The 22,344-nt window shown below is 41.8% G+C and overlaps 20 non-coding genes across 20 annotated transcripts; all 20 read right to left on the bottom strand.

Annotated features, from left to right (window-relative positions):
- Positions 1–509: 509 nt before the first annotated feature.
- Positions 510–628, bottom strand: LOC136755745 (5S ribosomal RNA). Its single transcript, XR_010817858.1, has one exon. It is a non-coding gene; the product is annotated as a 5S ribosomal RNA (ribosomal RNA).
- A 1,023-nt stretch (positions 629–1,651) lies between these two features.
- On the bottom strand, positions 1,652–1,770 carry LOC136756586 (5S ribosomal RNA). Its single transcript, XR_010818660.1, has one exon. It is a non-coding gene; the product is annotated as a 5S ribosomal RNA (ribosomal RNA).
- Positions 1,771–2,792: 1,022 nt separating this feature from the next.
- Positions 2,793–2,911, bottom strand: LOC136756585 (5S ribosomal RNA). The gene has a single exon (XR_010818659.1). It is a non-coding gene; the product is annotated as a 5S ribosomal RNA (ribosomal RNA).
- A 1,022-nt stretch (positions 2,912–3,933) lies between these two features.
- Positions 3,934–4,052, bottom strand: LOC136755743 (5S ribosomal RNA). Its single transcript, XR_010817857.1, has one exon. It is a non-coding gene; the product is annotated as a 5S ribosomal RNA (ribosomal RNA).
- Positions 4,053–5,074: 1,022 nt separating this feature from the next.
- Positions 5,075–5,193, bottom strand: LOC136756583 (5S ribosomal RNA). The gene has a single exon (XR_010818658.1). It is a non-coding gene; the product is annotated as a 5S ribosomal RNA (ribosomal RNA).
- Positions 5,194–6,215: 1,022 nt separating this feature from the next.
- Positions 6,216–6,334, bottom strand: LOC136755742 (5S ribosomal RNA). Its single transcript, XR_010817856.1, has one exon. It is a non-coding gene; the product is annotated as a 5S ribosomal RNA (ribosomal RNA).
- A 1,022-nt stretch (positions 6,335–7,356) lies between these two features.
- Positions 7,357–7,475, bottom strand: LOC136755741 (5S ribosomal RNA). The gene has a single exon (XR_010817855.1). It is a non-coding gene; the product is annotated as a 5S ribosomal RNA (ribosomal RNA).
- Positions 7,476–8,497: 1,022 nt separating this feature from the next.
- On the bottom strand, positions 8,498–8,616 carry LOC136755740 (5S ribosomal RNA). The gene has a single exon (XR_010817854.1). It is a non-coding gene; the product is annotated as a 5S ribosomal RNA (ribosomal RNA).
- Positions 8,617–9,638: 1,022 nt separating this feature from the next.
- LOC136755738 (5S ribosomal RNA) lies at positions 9,639–9,757 on the bottom strand. Its single transcript, XR_010817852.1, has one exon. It is a non-coding gene; the product is annotated as a 5S ribosomal RNA (ribosomal RNA).
- Positions 9,758–10,779: 1,022 nt separating this feature from the next.
- On the bottom strand, positions 10,780–10,898 carry LOC136756879 (5S ribosomal RNA). The gene has a single exon (XR_010818933.1). It is a non-coding gene; the product is annotated as a 5S ribosomal RNA (ribosomal RNA).
- A 1,022-nt stretch (positions 10,899–11,920) lies between these two features.
- Positions 11,921–12,039, bottom strand: LOC136755737 (5S ribosomal RNA). The gene has a single exon (XR_010817851.1). It is a non-coding gene; the product is annotated as a 5S ribosomal RNA (ribosomal RNA).
- Positions 12,040–13,061: 1,022 nt separating this feature from the next.
- Positions 13,062–13,180, bottom strand: LOC136755736 (5S ribosomal RNA). Its single transcript, XR_010817850.1, has one exon. It is a non-coding gene; the product is annotated as a 5S ribosomal RNA (ribosomal RNA).
- Positions 13,181–14,202: 1,022 nt separating this feature from the next.
- LOC136755735 (5S ribosomal RNA) lies at positions 14,203–14,321 on the bottom strand. Its single transcript, XR_010817849.1, has one exon. It is a non-coding gene; the product is annotated as a 5S ribosomal RNA (ribosomal RNA).
- A 1,022-nt stretch (positions 14,322–15,343) lies between these two features.
- Positions 15,344–15,462, bottom strand: LOC136756688 (5S ribosomal RNA). The gene has a single exon (XR_010818754.1). It is a non-coding gene; the product is annotated as a 5S ribosomal RNA (ribosomal RNA).
- Positions 15,463–16,484: 1,022 nt separating this feature from the next.
- LOC136755734 (5S ribosomal RNA) lies at positions 16,485–16,603 on the bottom strand. The gene has a single exon (XR_010817848.1). It is a non-coding gene; the product is annotated as a 5S ribosomal RNA (ribosomal RNA).
- A 1,022-nt stretch (positions 16,604–17,625) lies between these two features.
- LOC136755732 (5S ribosomal RNA) lies at positions 17,626–17,744 on the bottom strand. The gene has a single exon (XR_010817846.1). It is a non-coding gene; the product is annotated as a 5S ribosomal RNA (ribosomal RNA).
- Positions 17,745–18,766: 1,022 nt separating this feature from the next.
- On the bottom strand, positions 18,767–18,885 carry LOC136756080 (5S ribosomal RNA). Its single transcript, XR_010818183.1, has one exon. It is a non-coding gene; the product is annotated as a 5S ribosomal RNA (ribosomal RNA).
- Positions 18,886–19,907: 1,022 nt separating this feature from the next.
- Positions 19,908–20,026, bottom strand: LOC136755731 (5S ribosomal RNA). The gene has a single exon (XR_010817845.1). It is a non-coding gene; the product is annotated as a 5S ribosomal RNA (ribosomal RNA).
- A 1,022-nt stretch (positions 20,027–21,048) lies between these two features.
- On the bottom strand, positions 21,049–21,167 carry LOC136755730 (5S ribosomal RNA). The gene has a single exon (XR_010817844.1). It is a non-coding gene; the product is annotated as a 5S ribosomal RNA (ribosomal RNA).
- A 1,022-nt stretch (positions 21,168–22,189) lies between these two features.
- On the bottom strand, positions 22,190–22,308 carry LOC136755729 (5S ribosomal RNA). The gene has a single exon (XR_010817843.1). It is a non-coding gene; the product is annotated as a 5S ribosomal RNA (ribosomal RNA).
- Positions 22,309–22,344: the final 36 nt, after the last annotated feature.

The raw sequence follows: 22,344 nt of genomic DNA, 5'->3' as shown, positions 1-22,344 counted from the left end.
CAGCAGCTCTTGTATTTCAGTGCACCAGAACCCAATATTATTGGCGAGTCGGGTAGTCCATCATCACAGTTCGAGGGCAGGCATAATTTCAGTTATTTCATCCCGTTTCATTCACATTCGTGCCTTGAATGAGATTGAATGTAATCTTTAGTCTCAAGTATGTTCCCAAGTTTTACACTTTCGTGCTTTGCATGAATGGGAAATGAACCGTGTGTGTTGAATGAGGTTCCTTGTGAGCATTGAACTTTGTACGGTGGAGTTCAGTTTTGTGTTGCTGTAATTGTGTCACTTATTGACGAAAAAGATGAGGCAACTTTAGTTCGTTTTACCCATGATGCTCAATTTATTTACGAATGTATCCTAGTTACTTAGGACCGTTTTCGTTGGAGAACAACATCTATTGTATGTGTGTGTATTTGGGGAAGTAAAATCTGAAATAATGATGAAATTGTGTGTATCCAAAGTTAAAACTCGTGATTTGTCGCCCTCTGGTGTGTAAAAGGTGCAAAAGCTTACAGCACCTGGTATTCCCAGGCGGTCTCCCATCCAAGTACTGACCAGGCCCGAGCCTGCTTAGCTTCCGAGATCGGACGAGATCGGGCGTATTCAGGCTAGTATGGCCGTAAGCGAGGGAAGCTGTCCCTGACACTCTACTTAAAGGGAAGGCAATATCCGTTTCTGACTTTTATATTTACCTTTGACCTGTCTCTCTCTCTGCTCTAAAGCCCGGGACACACCAGCGCGCCGCAGACAGTCCCTGCTAACACACAATGTTGTGGCAGACCGGAACTATATTTTACAACACGAACACATTGTATTGAGAGAACAGCTGTAGCTGAGTGCCTGCCAAGCCAGTCAAGCGCAATCTTTGAGAAGGTGTGCATTTAAGTAAGGATGTCAATTGACATGCAGTATGAAAGGAGGTTGCATCACTATGATGCATAATATTGCATATATTGTATTTTCAGGTGTGGGCATTCATCCTGTTTTAATTTTATTTTGAAAGCAGAAGAATCATTCAACAGGCTGCTGAGAGAAATGTAAACCAGTAAAATACATGAAGAAAAACAAACCTTGAATATAAGTGCAGTTGTTTAAACATTTGAAAAACTATAGTGAGGGGGTAAGAAAACACACAAATCCAGCAGCTCTTGTATTTCAGTGCACCAGAACCCAATATTATTGGCGAGTCGGGTAGTCCATCATCACAGTTCGAGGGCAGGCATAATTTCAGTTATTTCATCCCGTTTCATTCACATTCGTGCCTTGAATGAGATTGAATGTAATCTTTAGTCTCAAGTATGTTCCCAAGTTTTACACTTTCGTGCTTTGCATGAATGGGAAATGAACCGTGTGTGTTGAATGAGGTTCCTTGTGAGCATTGAACTTTGTACGGTGGAGTTCAGTTTTGTGTTGCTGTAATTGTGTCACTTATTGACGAAAAAGATGAGGCAACTTTAGTTCGTTTTACCCATGATGCTCAATTTATTTACGAATGTATCCTAGTTACTTAGGACCGTTTTCGTTGGAGAACAACATCTATTGTATGTGTGTGTATTTGGGGAAGTAAAATCTGAAATAATGATGAAATTGTGTGTATCCAAAGTTAAAACTCGTGATTTGTCGCCCTCTGGTGTGTAAAAGGTGCAAAAGCTTACAGCACCTGGTATTCCCAGGCGGTCTGCCATCCAAGTACTGACCAGGCCCGAGCCTGCTTAGCTTCCGAGATCGGACGAGATCGGGCGTATTCAGGCTAGTATGGCCGTAAGCGAGGGAAGCTGTCCCTGACACTCTACTTAAAGGGAAGGCAATATCCGTTTCTGACTTTTATATTTACCTTTGACCTGTCTCTCTCTCTGCTCTAAAGCCCGGGACACACCAGCGCGCCGCAGACAGTCCCTGCTAACACACAATGTTGTGGCAGACCGGAACTATATTTTACAACACGAACACATTGTATTGAGAGAACAGCTGTAGCTGAGTGCCTGCCAAGCCAGTCAAGCGCAATCTTGAGAAGGTGTGCATTTAAGTAAGGATGTCAATTGACATGCAGTATGAAAGGAGGTTGCATCACTATGATGCATAATATTGCATATATTGTATTTTCAGGTGTGGGCATTCATCCTGTTTTAATTTTATTTTGAAAGCAGAAGAATCATTCAACAGGCTGCTGAGAGAAATGTAAACCAGTAAAATACATGAAGAAAAACAAACCTTGAATATAAGTGCAGTTGTTTAAACATTTGAAAAACTATAGTGAGGGGGTAAGAAAACACACAAATCCAGCAGCTCTTGTATTTCAGTGCACCAGAACCCAATATTATTGGCGAGTCGGGTAGTCCATCATCACAGTTCGAGGGCAGGCATAATTTCAGTTATTTCATCCCGTTTCATTCACATTCGTGCCTTGAATGAGATTGAATGTAATCTTTAGTCTCAAGTATGTTCCCAAGTTTTACACTTTCGTGCTTTGCATGAATGGGAAATGAACCGTGTGTGTTGAATGAGGTTCCTTGTGAGCATTGAACTTTGTACGGTGGAGTTCAGTTTTGTGTTGCTGTAATTGTGTCACTTATTGACGAAAAAGATGAGGCAACTTTAGTTCGTTTTACCCATGATGCTCAATTTATTTACGAATGTATCCTAGTTACTTAGGACCGTTTTCGTTGGAGAACAACATCTATTGTATGTGTGTGTATTTGGGGAAGTAAAATCTGAAATAATGATGAAATTGTGTGTATCCAAAGTTAAAACTCGTGATTTGTCGCCCTCTGGTGTGTAAAAGGTGCAAAAGCTTACAGCACCTGGTATTCCCAGGCGGTCTGCCATCCAAGTACTGACCAGGCCCGAGCCTGCTTAGCTTCCGAGATCGGACGAGATCGGGCGTATTCAGGCTAGTATGGCCGTAAGCGAGGGAAGCTGTCCCTGACACTCTACTTAAAGGGAAGGCAATATCCGTTTCTGACTTTTATATTTACCTTTGACCTGTCTCTCTCTCTGCTCTAAAGCCCGGGACACACCAGCGCGCCGCAGACAGTCCCTGCTAACACACAATGTTGTGGCAGACCGGAACTATATTTTACAACACGAACACATTGTATTGAGAGAACAGCTGTAGCTGAGTGCCTGCCAAGCCAGTCAAGCGCAATCTTGAGAAGGTGTGCATTTAAGTAAGGATGTCAATTGACATGCAGTATGAAAGGAGGTTGCATCACTATGATGCATAATATTGCATATATTGTATTTTCAGGTGTGGGCATTCATCCTGTTTTAATTTTATTTTGAAAGCAGAAGAATCATTCAACAGGCTGCTGAGAGAAATGTAAACCAGTAAAATACATGAAGAGAAACAAACCTTGAATATAAGTGCAGTTGTTTAAACATTTGAAAAACTATAGTGAGGGGGTAAGAAAACACACAAATCCAGCAGCTCTTGTATTTCAGTGCACCAGAACCCAATATTATTGGCGAGTCGGGTAGTCCATCATCACAGTTCGAGGGCAGGCATAATTTCAGTTATTTCATCCCGTTTCATTCACATTCGTGCCTTGAATGAGATTGAATGTAATCTTTAGTCTCAAGTATGTTCCCAAGTTTTACACTTTCGTGCTTTGCATGAATGGGAAATGAACCGTGTGTGTTGAATGAGGTTCCTTGTGAGCATTGAACTTTGTACGGTGGAGTTCAGTTTTGTGTTGCTGTAATTGTGTCACTTATTGACGAAAAAGATGAGGCAACTTTAGTTCGTTTTACCCATGATGCTCAATTTATTTACGAATGTATCCTAGTTACTTAGGACCGTTTTCGTTGGAGAACAACATCTATTGTATGTGTGTGTATTTGGGGAAGTAAAATCTGAAATAATGATGAAATTGTGTGTATCCAAAGTTAAAACTCGTGATTTGTCGCCCTCTGGTGTGTAAAAGGTGCAAAAGCTTACAGCACCTGGTATTCCCAGGCGGTCTCCCATCCAAGTACTGACCAGGCCCGAGCCTGCTTAGCTTCCGAGATCGGACGAGATCGGGCGTATTCAGGCTAGTATGGCCGTAAGCGAGGGAAGCTGTCCCTGACACTCTACTTAAAGGGAAGGCAATATCCGTTTCTGACTTTTATATTTACCTTTGACCTGTCTCTCTCTCTGCTCTAAAGCCCGGGACACACCAGCGCGCCGCAGACAGTCCCTGCTAACACACAATGTTGTGGCAGACCGGAACTATATTTTACAACACGAACACATTGTATTGAGAGAACAGCTGTAGCTGAGTGCCTGCCAAGCCAGTCAAGCGCAATCTTGAGAAGGTGTGCATTTAAGTAAGGATGTCAATTGACATGCAGTATGAAAGGAGGTTGCATCACTATGATGCATAATATTGCATATATTGTATTTTCAGGTGTGGGCATTCATCCTGTTTTAATTTTATTTTGAAAGCAGAAGAATCATTCAACAGGCTGCTGAGAGAAATGTAAACCAGTAAAATACATGAAGAAAAACAAACCTTGAATATAAGTGCAGTTGTTTAAACATTTGAAAAACTATAGTGAGGGGGTAAGAAAACACACAAATCCAGCAGCTCTTGTATTTCAGTGCACCAGAACCCAATATTATTGGCGAGTCGGGTAGTCCATCATCACAGTTCGAGGGCAGGCATAATTTCAGTTATTTCATCCCGTTTCATTCACATTCGTGCCTTGAATGAGATTGAATGTAATCTTTAGTCTCAAGTATGTTCCCAAGTTTTACACTTTCGTGCTTTGCATGAATGGGAAATGAACCGTGTGTGTTGAATGAGGTTCCTTGTGAGCATTGAACTTTGTACGGTGGAGTTCAGTTTTGTGTTGCTGTAATTGTGTCACTTATTGACGAAAAAGATGAGGCAACTTTAGTTCGTTTTACCCATGATGCTCAATTTATTTACGAATGTATCCTAGTTACTTAGGACCGTTTTCGTTGGAGAACAACATCTATTGTATGTGTGTGTATTTGGGGAAGTAAAATCTGAAATAATGATGAAATTGTGTGTATCCAAAGTTAAAACTCGTGATTTGTCGCCCTCTGGTGTGTAAAAGGTGCAAAAGCTTACAGCACCTGGTATTCCCAGGCGGTCTGCCATCCAAGTACTGACCAGGCCCGAGCCTGCTTAGCTTCCGAGATCGGACGAGATCGGGCGTATTCAGGCTAGTATGGCCGTAAGCGAGGGAAGCTGTCCCTGACACTCTACTTAAAGGGAAGGCAATATCCGTTTCTGACTTTTATATTTACCTTTGACCTGTCTCTCTCTCTGCTCTAAAGCCCGGGACACACCAGCGCGCCGCAGACAGTCCCTGCTAACACACAATGTTGTGGCAGACGGGAACTATTTTTTACAACACGAACACATTGTATTGAGAGAACAGCTGTAGCTGAGTGCCTGCCAAGCCAGTCAAGCGCAATCTTGAGAAGGTGTGCATTTAAGTAAGGATGTCAATTGACATGCAGTATGAAAGGAGGTTGCATCACTATGATGCATAATATTGCATATATTGTATTTTCAGGTGTGGGCATTCATCCTGTTTTAATTTTATTTTGAAAGCAGAAGAATCATTCAACAGGCTGCTGAGAGAAATGTAAACCAGTAAAATACATGAAGAAAAACAAACCTTGAATATAAGTGCAGTTGTTTAAACATTTGAAAAACTATAGTGAGGGGGTAAGAAAACACACAAATCCAGCAGCTCTTGTATTTCAGTGCACCAGAACCCAATATTATTGGCGAGTCGGGTAGTCCATCATCACAGTTCGAGGGCAGGCATAATTTCAGTTATTTCATCCCGTTTCATTCACATTCGTGCCTTGAATGAGATTGAATGTAATCTTTAGTCTCAAGTATGTTCCCAAGTTTTACACTTTCGTGCTTTGCATGAATGGGAAATGAACCGTGTGTGTTGAATGAGGTTCCTTGTGAGCATTGAACTTTGTACGGTGGAGTTCAGTTTTGTGTTGCTGTAATTGTGTCACTTATTGACGAAAAAGATGAGGCAACTTTAGTTCGTTTTACCCATGATGCTCAATTTATTTACGAATGTATCCTAGTTACTTAGGACCGTTTTCGTTGGAGAACAACATCTATTGTATGTGTGTGTATTTGGGGAAGTAAAATCTGAAATAATGATGAAATTGTGTGTATCCAAAGTTAAAACTCGTGATTTGTCGCCCTCTGGTGTGTAAAAGGTGCAAAAGCTTACAGCACCTGGTATTCCCAGGCGGTCTCCCATCCAAGTACTGACCAGGCCCGAGCCTGCTTAGCTTCCGAGATCGGACGAGATCGGGCGTATTCAGGCTAGTATGGCCGTAAGCGAGGGAAGCTGTCCCTGACACTCTACTTAAAGGGAAGGCAATATCCGTTTCTGACTTTTATATTTACCTTTGACCTGTCTCTCTCTCTGCTCTAAAGCCCGGGACACACCAGCGCGCCGCAGACAGTCCCTGCTAACACACAATGTTGTGGCAGACGGGAACTATTTTTTACAACACGAACACATTGTATTGAGAGAACAGCTGTAGCTGAGTGCCTGCCAAGCCAGTCAAGCGCAATCTTGAGAAGGTGTGCATTTAAGTAAGGATGTCAATTGACATGCAGTATGAAAGGAGGTTGCATCACTATGATGCATAATATTGCATATATTGTATTTTCAGGTGTGGGCATTCATCCTGTTTTAATTTTATTTTGAAAGCAGAAGAATCATTCAACAGGCTGCTGAGAGAAATGTAAACCAGTAAAATACATGAAGAAAAACAAACCTTGAATATAAGTGCAGTTGTTTAAACATTTGAAAAACTATAGTGAGGGGGTAAGAAAACACACAAATCCAGCAGCTCTTGTATTTCAGTGCACCAGAACCCAATATTATTGGCGAGTCGGGTAGTCCATCATCACAGTTCGAGGGCAGGCATAATTTCAGTTATTTCATCCCGTTTCATTCACATTCGTGCCTTGAATGAGATTGAATGTAATCTTTAGTCTCAAGTATGTTCCCAAGTTTTACACTTTCGTGCTTTGCATGAATGGGAAATGAACCGTGTGTGTTGAATGAGGTTCCTTGTGAGCATTGAACTTTGTACGGTGGAGTTCAGTTTTGTGTTGCTGTAATTGTGTCACTTATTGACGAAAAAGATGAAGCAACTTTAGTTCGTTTTACCCATGATGCTCAATTTATTTACGAATGTATCCTAGTTACTTAGGACCGTTTTCGTTGGAGAACAACATCTATTGTATGTGTGTGTATTTGGGGAAGTAAAATCTGAAATAATGATGAAATTGTGTGTATCCAAAGTTAAAACTCGTGATTTGTCGCCCTCTGGTGTGTAAAAGGTGCAAAAGCTTACAGCACCTGGTATTCCCAGGCGGTCTCCCATCCAAGTACTGACCAGGCCCGAGCCTGCTTAGCTTCCGAGATCGGACGAGATCGGGCGTATTCAGGCTAGTATGGCCGTAAGCGAGGGAAGCTGTCCCTGACACTCTACTTAAAGGGAAGGCAATATCCGTTTCTGACTTTTATATTTACCTTTGACCTGTCTCTCTCTCTGCTCTAAAGCCCGGGACACACCAGCGCGCCGCAGACAGTCCCTGCTAACACACAATGTTGTGGCAGACCGGAACTATATTTTACAACACGAACACATTGTATTGAGAGAACAGCTGTAGCTGAGTGCCTGCCAAGCCAGTCAAGCGCAATCTTGAGAAGGTGTGCATTTAAGTAAGGATGTCAATTGACATGCAGTATGAAAGGAGGTTGCATCACTATGATGCATAATATTGCATATATTGTATTTTCAGGTGTGGGCATTCATCCTGTTTTAATTTTATTTTGAAAGCAGAAGAATCATTCAACAGGCTGCTGAGAGAAATGTAAACCAGTAAAATACATGAAGAAAAACAAACCTTGAATATAAGTGCAGTTGTTTAAACATTTGAAAAACTATAGTGAGGGGGTAAGAAAACACACAAATCCAGCAGCTCTTGTATTTCAGTGCACCAGAACCCAATATTATTGGCGAGTCGGGTAGTCCATCATCACAGTTCGAGGGCAGGCATAATTTCAGTTATTTCATCCCGTTTCATTCACATTCGTGCCTTGAATGAGATTGAATGTAATCTTTAGTCTCAAGTATGTTCCCAAGTTTTACACTTTCGTGCTTTGCATGAATGGGAAATGAACCGTGTGTGTTGAATGAGGTTCCTTGTGAGCATTGAACTTTGTACGGTGGAGTTCAGTTTTGTGTTGCTGTAATTGTGTCACTTATTGACGAAAAAGATGAGGCAACTTTAGTTCGTTTTACCCATGATGCTCAATTTATTTACGAATGTATCCTAGTTACTTAGGACCGTTTTCGTTGGAGAACAACATCTATTGTATGTGTGTGTATTTGGGGAAGTAAAATCTGAAATAATGATGAAATTGTGTGTATCCAAAGTTAAAACTCGTGATTTGTCGCCCTCTGGTGTGTAAAAGGTGCAAAAGCTTACAGCACCTGGTATTCCCAGGCGGTCTCCCATCCAAGTACTGACCAGGCCCGAGCCTGCTTAGCTTCCGAGATCGGACGAGATCGGGCGTATTCAGGCTAGTATGGCCGTAAGCGAGGGAAGCTGTCCCTGACACTCTACTTAAAGGGAAGGCAATATCCGTTTCTGACTTTTATATTTACCTTTGACCTGTCTCTCTCTCTGCTCTAAAGCCCGGGACACACCAGCGCGCCGCAGACAGTCCCTGCTAACACACAATGTTGTGGCAGACCGGAACTATATTTTACAACACGAACACATTGTATTGAGAGAACAGCTGTAGCTGAGTGCCTGCCAAGCCAGTCAAGCGCAATCTTGAGAAGGTGTGCATTTAAGTAAGGATGTCAATTGACATGCAGTATGAAAGGAGGTTGCATCACTATGATGCATAATATTGCATATATTGTATTTTCAGGTGTGGGCATTCATCCTGTTTTAATTTTATTTTGAAAGCAGAAGAATCATTCAACAGGCTGCTGAGAGAAATGTAAACCAGTAAAATACATGAAGAAAAACAAACCTTGAATATAAGTGCAGTTGTTTAAACATTTGAAAAACTATAGTGAGGGGGTAAGAAAACACACAAATCCAGCAGCTCTTGTATTTCAGTGCACCAGAACCCAATATTATTGGCGAGTCGGGTAGTCCATCATCACAGTTCGAGGGCAGGCATAATTTCAGTTATTTCATCCCGTTTCATTCACATTCGTGCCTTGAATGAGATTGAATGTAATCTTTAGTCTCAAGTATGTTCCCAAGTTTTACACTTTCGTGCTTTGCATGAATGGGAAATGAACCGTGTGTGTTGAATGAGGTTCCTTGTGAGCATTGAACTTTGTACGGTGGAGTTCAGTTTTGTGTTGCTGTAATTGTGTCACTTATTGACGAAAAAGATGAGGCAACTTTAGTTCGTTTTACCCATGATGCTCAATTTATTTACGAATGTATCCTAGTTACTTAGGACCGTTTTCGTTGGAGAACAACATCTATTGTATGTGTGTGTATTTGGGGAAGTAAAATCTGAAATAATGATGAAATTGTGTGTATCCAAAGTTAAAACTCGTGATTTGTCGCCCTCTGGTGTGTAAAAGGTGCAAAAGCTTACAGCACCTGGTATTCCCAGGCGGTCTCCCATCCAAGTACTGACCAGGCCCGAGCCTGCTTAGCTTCCGAGATCGGACGAGATCGGGCGTATTCAGGCTAGTATGGCCGTAAGCGAGGGAAGCTGTCCCTGACACTCTACTTAAAGGGAAGGCAATATCCGTTTCTGACTTTTATATTTACCTTTGACCTGTCTCTCTCTCTGCTCTAAAGCCCGGGACACACCAGCGCGCCGCAGACAGTCCCTGCTAACACACAATGTTGTGGCAGACCGGAACTATATTTTACAACACGAACACATTGTATTGAGAGAACAGCTGTAGCTGAGTGCCTGCCAAGCCAGTCAAGCGCAATCTTGAGAAGGTGTGCATTTAAGTAAGGATGTCAATTGACATGCAGTATGAAAGGAGGTTGCATCACTATGATGCATAATATTGCATATATTGTATTTTCAGGTGTGGGCATTCATCCTGTTTTAATTTTATTTTGAAAGCAGAAGAATCATTCAACAGGCTGCTGAGAGAAATGTAAACCAGTAAAATACATGAAGAAAAACAAACCTTGAATATAAGTGCAGTTGTTTAAACATTTGAAAAACTATAGTGAGGGGGTAAGAAAACACACAAATCCAGCAGCTCTTGTATTTCAGTGCACCAGAACCCAATATTATTGGCGAGTCGGGTAGTCCATCATCACAGTTCGAGGGCAGGCATAATTTCAGTTATTTCATCCCGTTTCATTCACATTCGTGCCTTGAATGAGATTGAATGTAATCTTTAGTCTCAAGTATGTTCCCAAGTTTTACACTTTCGTGCTTTGCATGAATGGGAAATGAACCGTGTGTGTTGAATGAGGTTCCTTGTGAGCATTGAACTTTGTACGGTGGAGTTCAGTTTTGTGTTGCTGTAATTGTGTCACTTATTGACGAAAAAGATGAGGCAACTTTAGTTCGTTTTACCCATGATGCTCAATTTATTTACGAATGTATCCTAGTTACTTAGGACCGTTTTCGTTGGAGAACAACATCTATTGTATGTGTGTGTATTTGGGGAAGTAAAATCTGAAATAATGATGAAATTGTGTGTATCCAAAGTTAAAACTCGTGATTTGTCGCCCTCAGGTGTGTAAAAGGTGCAGAAGCTTACAGCACCTGGTATTCCCAGGCGGTCTCCCATCCAAGTACTGACCAGGCCCGAGCCTGCTTAGCTTCCGACATCGGACGAGATCGGGCGTATTCAGGCTAGTATGGCCGTAAGCGAGAGAAGCTGTCCCTGACACTCTACTTAAAGGGAAGGCAATATCCGTTTCTGACTTTTATATTTACCTTTGACCTGTCTCTCTCTCTGCTCTAAAGCCCGGGACACACCAGCGCGCCGCAGACAGTCCCTGCTAACACACAATGTTGTGGCAGACCGGAACTATATTTTACAACACGAACACATTGTATTGAGAGAACAGCTGTAGCTGAGTGCCTGCCAAGCCAGTCAAGCGCAATCTTGAGAAGGTGTGCATTTAAGTAAGGATGTCAATTGACATGCAGTATGAAAGGAGGTTGCATCACTATGATGCATAATATTGCATATATTGTATTTTCAGGTGTGGGCATTCATCCTGTTTTAATTTTATTTTGAAAGCAGAAGAATCATTCAACAGGCTGCTGAGAGAAATGTAAACCAGTAAAATACATGAAGAAAAACAAACCTTGAATATAAGTGCAGTTGTTTAAACATTTGAAAAACTATAGTGAGGGGGTAAGAAAACACACAAATCCAGCAGCTCTTGTATTTCAGTGCACCAGAACCCAATATTATTGGCGAGTCGGGTAGTCCATCATCACAGTTCGAGGGCAGGCATAATTTCAGTTATTTCATCCCGTTTCATTCACATTCGTGCCTTGAATGAGATTGAATGTAATCTTTAGTCTCAAGTATGTTCCCAAGTTTTACACTTTCGTGCTTTGCATGAATGGGAAATGAACCGTGTGTGTTGAATGAGGTTCCTTGTGAGCATTGAACTTTGTACGGTGGAGTTCAGTTTTGTGTTGCTGTAATTGTGTCACTTATTGACGAAAAAGATGAGGCGACTTTAGTTCGTTTTACCCATGATGCTCAATTTATTTACGAATGTATCCTAGTTACTTAGGACCGTTTTCGTTGGAGAACAACATCTATTGTATGTGTGTGTATTTGGGGAAGTAAAATCTGAAATAATGATGAAATTGTGTGTATCCAAAGTTAAAACTCGTGATTTGTCGCCCTCTGGTGTGTAAAAGGTGCAAAAGCTTACAGCACCTGGTATTCCCAGGCGGTCTCCCATCCAAGTACTGACCAGGCCCGAGCCTGCTTAGCTTCCGAGATCGGACGAGATCGGGCGTATTCAGGCTAGTATGGCCGTAAGCGAGGGAAGCTGTCCCTGACACTCTACTTAAAGGGAAGGCAATATCCGTTTCTGACTTTTATATTTACCTTTGACCTGTCTCTCTCTCTGCTCTAAAGCCCGGGACACACCAGCGCGCCGCAGACAGTCCCTGCTAACACACAATGTTGTGGCAGACCGGAACTATATTTTACAACACGAACACATTGTATTGAGAGAACAGCTGTAGCTGAGTGCCTGCCAAGCCAGTCAAGCGCAATCTTGAGAAGGTGTGCATTTAAGTAAGGATGTCAATTGACATGCAGTATGAAAGGAGGTTGCATCACTATGATGCATAATATTGCATATATTGTATTTTCAGGTGTGGGCATTCATCCTGTTTTAATTTTATTTTGAAAGCAGAAGAATCATTCAACAGGCTGCTGAGAGAAATGTAAACCAGTAAAATACATGAAGAAAAACAAACCTTGAATATAAGTGCAGTTGTTTAAACATTTGAAAAACTATAGTGAGGGGGTAAGAAAACACACAAATCCAGCAGCTCTTGTATTTCAGTGCACCAGAACCCAATATTATTGGCGAGTCGGGTAGTCCATCATCACAGTTCGAGGGCAGGCATAATTTCAGTTATTTCATCCCGTTTCATTCACATTCGTGCCTTGAATGAGATTGAATGTAATCTTTAGTCTCAAGTATGTTCCCAAGTTTTACACTTTCGTGCTTTGCATGAATGGGAAATGAACCGTGTGTGTTGAATGAGGTTCCTTGTGAGCATTGAACTTTGTACGGTGGAGTTCAGTTTTGTGTTGCTGTAATTGTGTCACTTATTGACGAAAAAGATGAGGCGACTTTAGTTCGTTTTACCCATGATGCTCAATTTATTTACGAATGTATCCTAGTTACTTAGGACCGTTTTCGTTGGAGAACAACATCTATTGTATGTGTGTGTATTTGGGGAAGTAAAATCTGAAATAATGATGAAATTGTGTGTATCCAAAGTTAAAACTCGTGATTTGTCGCCCTCTGGTGTGTAAAAGGTGCAAAAGCTTACAGCACCTGGTATTCCCAGGCGGTCTCCCATCCAAGTACTGACCAGGCCCGAGCCTGCTTAGCTTCCGAGATCGGACGAGATCGGGCGTATTCAGGCTAGTATGGCCGTAAGCGAGGGAAGCTGTCCCTGACACTCTACTTAAAGGGAAGGCAATATCCGTTTCTGACTTTTATATTTACCTTTGACCTGTCTCTCTCTCTGCTCTAAAGCCCGGGACACACCAGCGCGCCGCAGACAGTCCCTGCTAACACACAATGTTGTGGCAGACCGGAACTATATTTTACAACACGAACACATTGTATTGAGAGAACAGCTGTAGCTGAGTGCCTGCCAAGCCAGTCAAGCGCAATCTTGAGAAGGTGTGCATTTAAGTAAGGATGTCAATTGACATGCAGTATGAAAGGAGGTTGCATCACTATGATGCATAATATTGCATATATTGTATTTTCAGGTGTGGGCATTCATCCTGTTTTAATTTTATTTTGAAAGCAGAAGAATCATTCAACAGGCTGCTGAGAGAAATGTAAACCAGTAAAATACATGAAGAAAAACAAACCTTGAATATAAGTGCAGTTGTTTAAACATTTGAAAAACTATAGTGAGGGGGTAAGAAAACACACAAATCCAGCAGCTCTTGTATTTCAGTGCACCAGAACCCAATATTATTGGCGAGTCGGGTAGTCCATCATCACAGTTCGAGGGCAGGCATAATTTCAGTTATTTCATCCCGTTTCATTCACATTCGTGCCTTGAATGAGATTGAATGTAATCTTTAGTCTCAAGTATGTTCCCAAGTTTTACACTTTCGTGCTTTGCATGAATGGGAAATGAACCGTGTGTGTTGAATGAGGTTCCTTGTGAGCATTGAACTTTGTACGGTGGAGTTCAGTTTTGTGTTGCTGTAATTGTGTCACTTATTGACGAAAAAGATGAGGCGACTTTAGTTCGTTTTACCCATGATGCTCAATTTATTTACGAATGTATCCTAGTTACTTAGGACCGTTTTCGTTGGAGAACAACATCTATTGTATGTGTGTGTATTTGGGGAAGTAAAATCTGAAATAATGATGAAATTGTGTGTATCCAAAGTTAAAACTCGTGATTTGTCGCCCTCTGGTGTGTAAAAGGTGCAAAAGCTTACAGCACCTGGTATTCCCAGGCGGTCTCCCATCCAAGTACTGACCAGGCCCGAGCCTGCTTAGCTTCCGAGATCGGACGAGATCGGGCGTATTCAGGCTAGTATGGCCGTAAGCGAGGGAAGCTGTCCCTGACACTCTACTTAAAGGGAAGGCAATATCCGTTTCTGACTTTTATATTTACCTTTGACCTGTCTCTCTCTCTGCTCTAAAGCCCGGGACACACCAGCGCGCCGCAGACAGTCCCTGCTAACACACAATGTTGTGGCAGACCGGAACTATATTTTACAACACGAACACATTGTATTGAGAGAACAGCTGTAGCTGAGTGCCTGCCAAGCCAGTCAAGCGCAATCTTGAGAAGGTGTGCATTTAAGTAAGGATGTCAATTGACATGCAGTATGAAAGGAGGTTGCATCACTATGATGCATAATATTGCATATATTGTATTTTCAGGTGTGGGCATTCATCCTGTTTTAATTTTATTTTGAAAGCAGAAGAATCATTCAACAGGCTGCTGAGAGAAATGTAAACCAGTAAAATACATGAAGAAAAACAAACCTTGAATATAAGTGCAGTTGTTTAAACATTTGAAAAACTATAGTGAGGGGGTAAGAAAACACACAAATCCAGCAGCTCTTGTATTTCAGTGCACCAGAACCCAATATTATTGGCGAGTCGGGTAGTCCATCATCACAGTTCGAGGGCAGGCATAATTTCAGTTATTTCATCCCGTTTCATTCACATTCGTGCCTTGAATGAGATTGAATGTAATCTTTAGTCTCAAGTATGTTCCCAAGTTTTACACTTTCGTGCTTTGCATGAATGGGAAATGAACCGTGTGTGTTGAATGAGGTTCCTTGTGAGCATTGAACTTTGTACGGTGGAGTTCAGTTTTGTGTTGCTGTAATTGTGTCACTTATTGACGAAAAAGATGAGGCGACTTTAGTTCGTTTTACCCATGATGCTCAATTTATTTACGAATGTATCCTAGTTACTTAGGACCGTTTTCGTTGGAGAACAACATCTATTGTATGTGTGTGTATTTGGGGAAGTAAAATCTGAAATAATGATGAAATTGTGTGTATCCAAAGTTAAAACTCGTGATTTGTCGCCCTCTGGTGTGTAAAAGGTGCAAAAGCTTACAGCACCTGGTATTCCCAGGCGGTCTCCCATCCAAGTACTGACCAGGCCCGAGCCTGCTTAGCTTCCGAGATCGGACGAGATCTGGCGTATTCAGGCTAGTATGGCCGTAAGCGAGGGAAGCTGTCCCTGACACTCTACTTAAAGGGAAGGCAATATCCGTTTCTGACTTTTATATTTACCTTTGACCTGTCTCTCTCTCTGCTCTAAAGCCCGGGACACACCAGCGCGCCGCAGACAGTCCCTGCTAACACACAATGTTGTGGCAGACCGGAACTATATTTTACAACACGAACACATTGTATTGAGAGAACAGCTGTAGCTGAGTGCCTGCCAAGCCAGTCAAGCGCAATCTTGAGAAGGTGTGCATTTAAGTAAGGATGTCAATTGACATGCAGTATGAAAGGAGGTTGCATCACTATGATGCATAATATTGCATATATTGTATTTTCAGGTGTGGGCATTCATCCTGTTTTAATTTTATTTTGAAAGCAGAAGAATCATTCAACAGGCTGCTGAGAGAAATGTAAACCAGTAAAATACATGAAGAAAAACAAACCTTGAATATAAGTGCAGTTGTTTAAACATTTGAAAAACTATAGTGAGGGGGTAAGAAAACACACAAATCCAGCAGCTCTTGTATTTCAGTGCACCAGAACCCAATATTATTGGCGAGTCGGGTAGTCCATCATCACAGTTCGAGGGCAGGCATAATTTCAGTTATTTCATCCCGTTTCATTCACATTCGTGCCTTGAATGAGATTGAATGTAATCTTTAGTCTCAAGTATGTTCCCAAGTTTTACACTTTCGTGCTTTGCATGAATGGGAAATGAACCGTGTGTGTTGAATGAGGTTCCTTGTGAGCATTGAACTTTGTACGGTGGAGTTCAGTTTTGTGTTGCTGTAATTGTGTCACTTATTGACGAAAAAGATGAGGCAACTTTAGTTCGTTTTACCCATGATGCTCAATTTATTTACGAATGTATCCTAGTTACTTAGGACCGTTTTCGTTGGAGAACAACATCTATTGTATGTGTGTGTATTTGGGGAAGTAAAATCTGAAATAATGATGAAATTGTGTGTATCCAAAGTTAAAACTCGTGATTTGTCGCCCTCTGGTGTGTAAAAGGTGCAAAAGCTTACAGCACCTGGTATTCCCAGGCGGTCTCCCATCCAAGTACTGACCAGGCCCGAGCCTGCTTAGCTTCCGAGATCGGACGAGATCGGGCGTATTCAGGCTAGTATGGCCGTAAGCGAGGGAAGCTGTCCCTGACACTCTACTTAAAGGGAAGGCAATATCCGTTTCTGACTTTTATATTTACCTTTGACCTGTCTCTCTCTCTGCTCTAAAGCCCGGGACACACCAGCGCGCCGCAGACAGTCCCTGCTAACACACAATGTTGTGGCAGACCGGAACTATATTTTACAACACGAACACATTGTATTGAGAGAACAGCTGTAGCTGAGTGCCTGCCAAGCCAGTCAAGCGCAATCTTGAGAAGGTGTGCATTTAAGTAAGGATGTCAATTGACATGCAGTATGAAAGGAGGTTGCATCACTATGATGCATAATATTGCATATATTGTATTTTCAGGTGTGGGCATTCATCCTGTTTTAATTTTATTTTGAAAGCAGAAGAATCATTCAACAGGCTGCTGAGAGAAATGTAAACCAGTAAAATACATGAAGAAAAACAAACCTTGAATATAAGTGCAGTTGTTTAAACATTTGAAAAACTATAGTGAGGGGGTAAGAAAACACACAAATCCAGCAGCTCTTGTATTTCAGTGCACCAGAACCCAATATTATTGGCGAGTCGGGTAGTCCATCATCACAGTTCGAGGGCAGGCATAATTTCAGTTATTTCATCCCGTTTCATTCACATTCGTGCCTTGAATGAGATTGAATGTAATCTTTAGTCTCAAGTATGTTCCCAAGTTTTACACTTTCGTGCTTTGCATGAATGGGAAATGAACCGTGTGTGTTGAATGAGGTTCCTTGTGAGCATTGAACTTTGTACGGTGGAGTTCAGTTTTGTGTTGCTGTAATTGTGTCACTTATTGACGAAAAAGATGAGGCAACTTTAGTTCGTTTTACCCATGATGCTCAATTTATTTACGAATGTATCCTAGTTACTTAGGACCGTTTTCGTTGGAGAACAACATCTATTGTATGTGTGTGTATTTGGGGAAGTAAAATCTGAAATAATGATGAAATTGTGTGTATCCAAAGTTAAAACTCGTGATTTGTCGCCCTCTGGTGTGTAAAAGGTGCAAAAGCTTACAGCACCTGGTATTCCCAGGCGGTCTCCCATCCAAGTACTGACCAGGCCCGAGCCTGCTTAGCTTCCGAGATCGGACGAGATCGGGCGTATTCAGGCTAGTATGGCCGTAAGCGAGGGAAGCTGTCCCTGACACTCTACTTAAAGGGAAGGCAATATCCGTTTCTGACTTTTATATTTACCTTTGACCTGTCTCTCTCTCTGCTCTAAAGCCCGGGACACACCAGCGCGCCGCAGACAGTCCCTGCTAACACACAATGTTGTGGCAGACCGGAACTATATTTTACAACACGAACACATTGTATTGAGAGAACAGCTGTAGCTGAGTGCCTGCCAAGCCAGTCAAGCGCAATCTTGAGAAGGTGTGCATTTAAGTAAGGATGTCAATTGACATGCAGTATGAAAGGAGGTTGCATCACTATGATGCATAATATTGCATATATTGTATTTTCAGGTGTGGGCATTCATCCTGTTTTAATTTTATTTTGAAAGCAGAAGAATCATTCAACAGGCTGCTGAGAGAAATGTAAACCAGTAAAATACATGAAGAAAAACAAACCTTGAATATAAGTGCAGTTGTTTAAACATTTGAAAAACTATAGTGAGGGGGTAAGAAAACACACAAATCCAGCAGCTCTTGTATTTCAGTGCACCAGAACCCAATATTATTGGCGAGTCGGGTAGTCCATCATCACAGTTCGAGGGCAGGCATAATTTCAGTTATTTCATCCCGTTTCATTCACATTCGTGCCTTGAATGAGATTGAATGTAATCTTTAGTCTCAAGTATGTTCCCAAGTTTTACACTTTCGTGCTTTGCATGAATGGGAAATGAACCGTGTGTGTTGAATGAGGTTCCTTGTGAGCATTGAACTTTGTACGGTGGAGTTCAGTTTTGTGTTGCTGTAATTGTGTCACTTATTGACGAAAAAGATGAGGCAACTTTAGTTCGTTTTACCCATGATGCTCAATTTATTTACGAATGTATCCTAGTTACTTAGGACCGTTTTCGTTGGAGAACAACATCTATTGTATGTGTGTGTATTTGGGGAAGTAAAATCTGAAATAATGATGAAATTGTGTGTATCCAAAGTTAAAACTCGTGATTTGTCGCCCTCTGGTGTGTAAAAGGTGCAAAAGCTTACAGCACCTGGTATTCCCAGGCGGTCTCCCATCCAAGTACTGACCAGGCCCGAGCCTGCTTAGCTTCCGAGATCGGACGAGATCGGGCATATTCAGGCTAGTATGGCCGTAAGCGAGGGAAGCTGTCCCTGACACTCTACTTAAAGGGAAGGCAATATCCTTTTCTGACTTTTATATTTACCTTTGACCTGTCTCTCTCTCTGCTCTAAAGCCCGGGACACACCAGCGCGCCGCAGACAGTCCCTGCTAACACACAATGTTGTGGCAGACCGGAACTATATTTTACAACACGAACACATTGTATTGAGAGAACAGCTGTAGCTGAGTGCCTGCCAAGCCAGTCAAGCGCAATCTTGAGAAGGTGTGCATTTAAGTAAGGATGTCAATTGACATGCAGTATGAAAGGAGGTTGCATCACTATGATGCATAATATTGCATATATTGTATTTTCAGGTGTGGGCATTCATCCTGTTTTAATTTTATTTTGAAAGCAGAAGAATCATTCAACAGGCTGCTGAGAGAAATGTAAACCAGTAAAATACATGAAGAAAAACAAACCTTGAATATAAGTGCAGTTGTTTAAACATTTGAAAAACTATAGTGAGGGGGTAAGAAAACACACAAATCCAGCAGCTCTTGTATTTCAGTGCACCAGAACCCAATATTATTGGCGAGTCGGGTAGTCCATCATCACAGTTCGAGGGCAGGCATAATTTCAGTTATTTCATCCCGTTTCATTCACATTCGTGCCTTGAATGAGATTGAATGTAATCTTTAGTCTCAAGTATGTTCCCAAGTTTTACACTTTCGTGCTTTGCATGAATGGGAAATGAACCGTGTGTGTTGAATGAGGTTCCTTGTGAGCATTGAACTTTGTACGGTGGAGTTCAGTTTTGTGTTGCTGTAATTGTGTCACTTATTGACGAAAAAGATGAGGCAACTTTAGTTCGTTTTACCCATGATGCTCAATTTATTTACGAATGTATCCTAGTTACTTAGGACCGTTTTCGTTGGAGAACAACATCTATTGTATGTGTGTGTATTTGGGGAAGTAAAATCTGAAATAATGATGAAATTGTGTGTATCCAAAGTTAAAACTCGTGATTTGTCGCCCTCTGGTGTGTAAAAGGTGCAAAAGCTTACAGCACCTGGTATTCCCAGGCGGTCTCCCATCCAAGTACTGACCAGGCCCGAGCCTGCTTAGCTTCCGAGATCGGACGAGATCGGGCGTATTCAGGCTAGTATGGCCGTAAGCGAGGGAAGCTGTCCCTGACACTCTACTTAAAGGGAAGGCAATATCCGTTTCTGACTTTTATATTTACCTTTGACCTGTCTCTCTCTCTGCTCTAAAGCCCGGGACACACCAGCGCGCCGCAGACAGTCCCTGCTAACACACAATGTTGTGGCAGACCGGAACTATATTTTACAACACGAACACATTGTATTGAGAGAACAGCTGTAGCTGAGTGCCTGCCAAGCCAGTCAAGCGCAATCTTGAGAAGGTGTGCATTTAAGTAAGGATGTCAATTGACATGCAGTATGAAAGGAGGTTGCATCACTATGATGCATAATATTGCATATATTGTATTTTCAGGTGTGGGCATTCATCCTGTTTTAATTTTATTTTGAAAGCAGAAGAATCATTCAACAGGCTGCTGAGAGAAATGTAAACCAGTAAAATACATGAAGAAAAACAAACCTTGAATATAAGTGCAGTTGTTTAAACATTTGAAAAACTATAGTGAGGGGGTAAGAAAACACACAAATCCAGCAGCTCTTGTATTTCAGTGCACCAGAACCCAATATTATTGGCGAGTCGGGTAGTCCATCATCACAGTTCGAGGGCAGGCATAATTTCAGTTATTTCATCCCGTTTCATTCACATTCGTGCCTTGAATGAGATTGAATGTAATCTTTAGTCTCAAGTATGTTCCCAAGTTTTACACTTTCGTGCTTTGCATGAATGGGAAATGAACCGTGTGTGTTGAATGAGGTTCCTTGTGAGCATTGAACTTTGTACGGTGGAGTTCAGTTTTGTGTTGCTGTAATTGTGTCACTTATTGACGAAAAAGATGAGGCAACTTTAGTTCGTTTTACCCATGATGCTCAATTTATTTACGAATGTATCCTAGTTACTTAGGACCGTTTTCGTTGGAGAACAACATCTATTGTATGTGTGTGTATTTGGGGAAGTAAAATCTGAAATAATGATGAAATTGTGTGTATCCAAAGTTAAAACTCGTGATTTGTCGCCCTCTGGTGTGTAAAAGGTGCAAAAGCTTACAGCACCTGGTATTCCCAGGCGGTCTCCCATCCAAGTACTGACCAGGCCCGAGCCTGCTTAGCTTCCGAGATCGGACGAGATCGGGCGTATTCAGGCTAGTATGGCCGTAAGCGAGGGAAGTTGTCCCTGACACTCTACTTAAAGGGAAGGCAATATCCGTTTCTGACTTTTATATTTACCTTTGACCTGTCTCTCTCTCTGCTCTAAAGCCCGGGACACACCAGCGCGCCGCAGACAGTCCCTGCTAACACACAATGTTGTGGCAGACCGGAACTATATTTTACAACACGAACACATTGTATTGAGAGAACAGCTGTAGCTGAGTGCCTGCCAAGCCAGTCAAGCGCAATCTTGAGAAGGTGTGCATTTAAGTAAGGATGTCAATTGACATGCAGTATGAAAGGAGGTTGCATCACTATGATGCATAATATTGCATATATTGTATTTTCAGGTGTGGGCATTCATCCTGTTTTAATTTTATTTTGAAAGCAGAAGAATCATTCAACAGGCTGCTGAGAGAAATGTAAACCAGTAAAATACATGAAGAAAAACAAACCTTGAATATAAGTGCAGTTGTTTAAACATTTGAAAAACTATAGTGAGGGGGTAAGAAAACACACAAATCCAGCAGCTCTTGTATTTCAGTGCACCAGAACCCAATATTATTGGCGAGTCGGGTAGTCCATCATCACAGTTCGAGGGCAGGCATAATTTCAGTTATTTCATCCCGTTTCATTCACATTCGTGCCTTGAATGAGATTGAATGTAATCTTTAGTCTCAAGTATGTTCCCAAGTTTTACACTTTCGTGCTTTGCATGAATGGGAAATGAACCGTGTGTGTTGAATGAGGTTCCTTGTGAGCATTGAACTTTGTACGGTGGAGTTCAGTTTTGTGTTGCTGTAATTGTGTCACTTATTGACGAAAAAGATGAGGCAACTTTAGTTCGTTTTACCCATGATGCTCAATTTATTTACGAATGTATCCTAGTTACTTAGGACCGTTTTCGTTGGAGAACAACATCTATTGTATGTGTGTGTATTTGGGGAAGTAAAATCTGAAATAATGATGAAATTGTGTGTATCCAAAGTTAAAACTCGTGATTTGTCGCCCTCTGGTGTGTAAAAGGTGCAAAAGCTTACAGCACCTGGTATTCCCAGGCGGTCTCCCATCCAAGTACTGACCAGGCCCGAGCCTGCTTAGCTTCCGAGATCGGACGAGATCGGGCGTATTCAGGCTAGTATGGCCGTAAGCGAGGGAAGCTGTCCCTGACACTCTACTTAAAGGGAA

The sequence above is a fragment of the Amia ocellicauda genome, chromosome 8 (genome assembly GCF_036373705.1).
Source record: "Amia ocellicauda isolate fAmiCal2 chromosome 8, fAmiCal2.hap1, whole genome shotgun sequence".
Taxonomy (NCBI): Eukaryota; Metazoa; Chordata; class Actinopteri; order Amiiformes; family Amiidae; genus Amia; species Amia ocellicauda.
Note: the sequence above shows the minus strand (reverse complement) of the source record. Positions and strands in the feature narration are given on the sequence as shown.